A 1,472-nucleotide genomic window follows, 5' to 3' on the forward strand; every position below is an offset into this window, starting at 1 on the left:
TCAACCATTTCAGGAGGTAGCATAAGATCACAAATAAACGGTACGGAAGGGAGACGTCCAAGGTGCATTGAAGGCATTGGCAAAAAAAAAGGCTCTAGTGATGGAATACAAATGGAAATCTTTCAACAAGCTGATAACGGCACTGGATGCATCCACTCATCTATGCTAAGAAAATTAAGGACACAGCTACTTGGCCAACTGACTTGTGCCCATGCTAAAGAGTAGTGACCCAACGGAATGCGGAAATCATTAGGCAATATCCACATTATGACATGCAAGTAGTATTTTCCTAATTATAATTCAAAATGGTCACATCAGTACAGTGACAGACGGATTCAGATGAGGATGTGGAATGGTGAATATCATTATTAATGTTAAAAGGATCTTGGCTGAAAGCTAAGAATATCAGAAAGATGTTTGTCTGTGCTTGATTAACTATACATGGCTTGCAATTGCAAGCTAAGGATAACATTACAAAGATTGGATACTCTGGGACACTGAATTATGCTCAAGAGAAAACTGTACACAGACCAAGAAGCATTTATTCAAATAGAACAAGGTACACCGAATGGTTTGAAATCAGGAAATTTTGGGCCAGGGTTGTATTGTTTTATCATAGTTATTCAATATATATGCTGAGCAAATAATTTGAGAGTTTGCATTATATGAAGAAAAACATGATATCAGATTTGGAGCAGGATTTATTAACAATCTGAGCTATGTAGATGATACAATCTTGCTTGCTGGAATCAAACAGTACTTAAAATATTTACTGATGAAGTTAGAAGACTATAGCCTTCAGTATGGGTTGCACCTTGTTGTTGTTAGTGATTTAGGTGCCATTGAGTAAGTACAGACTCATAGAGACCATTTCAATATTCTTATCCAACATCATAATTCAAAGGCATCAATTCTTCTACTGTCTTCCTTCTTCACTATCCAGCTTTTGCATGCATATGAAGTTATTGAAAATACCATGGCTTGGGTCAGGTGCACCTTAGAATGTTTTTTATAGGTCCAGTGGTAAGGATTTGTGTTTTCTTTATACTGAGATGTAATCCATACCGAAGGCTGTGTTCTTTGATCTTCATCCGTAAATGTTTTAAGTCCTCTTCACTTTCAGCAAGCAAAGTATTTTAAGTCCTTTTCACTTTCAGCAAGCAAAGTTGTATCATCTGCACATCGCAAGTTGTTAATGAGTCTTCCTCCAATCCTGATGCCACATTTTTCTTCATATAACCCAGTTTATTGGATTATTTGCTCAGCATACAGGTTGAATAAGTACGGTGAAAGAATACAAGCTGGTCGCACACCTTTCTTAAATTTAAAACACTCATTGTTCCCATGTTCTGTTTGAACAACTGCCTCTTGGTCCATGAACAGATTCCTCATGAGCACAATTAAGTGTTCCGGATTACTCATACTTGGCAATGTTGTCCATAGTTTGTCATGATCCACGTAATTGAAAGCCT

Source organism: Chrysochloris asiatica, unplaced genomic scaffold (assembly GCF_000296735.1).
Source record: "Chrysochloris asiatica unplaced genomic scaffold, ChrAsi1.0 scaffold00468, whole genome shotgun sequence".
NCBI classification, from domain to species: domain Eukaryota; kingdom Metazoa; phylum Chordata; class Mammalia; order Afrosoricida; family Chrysochloridae; genus Chrysochloris; species Chrysochloris asiatica.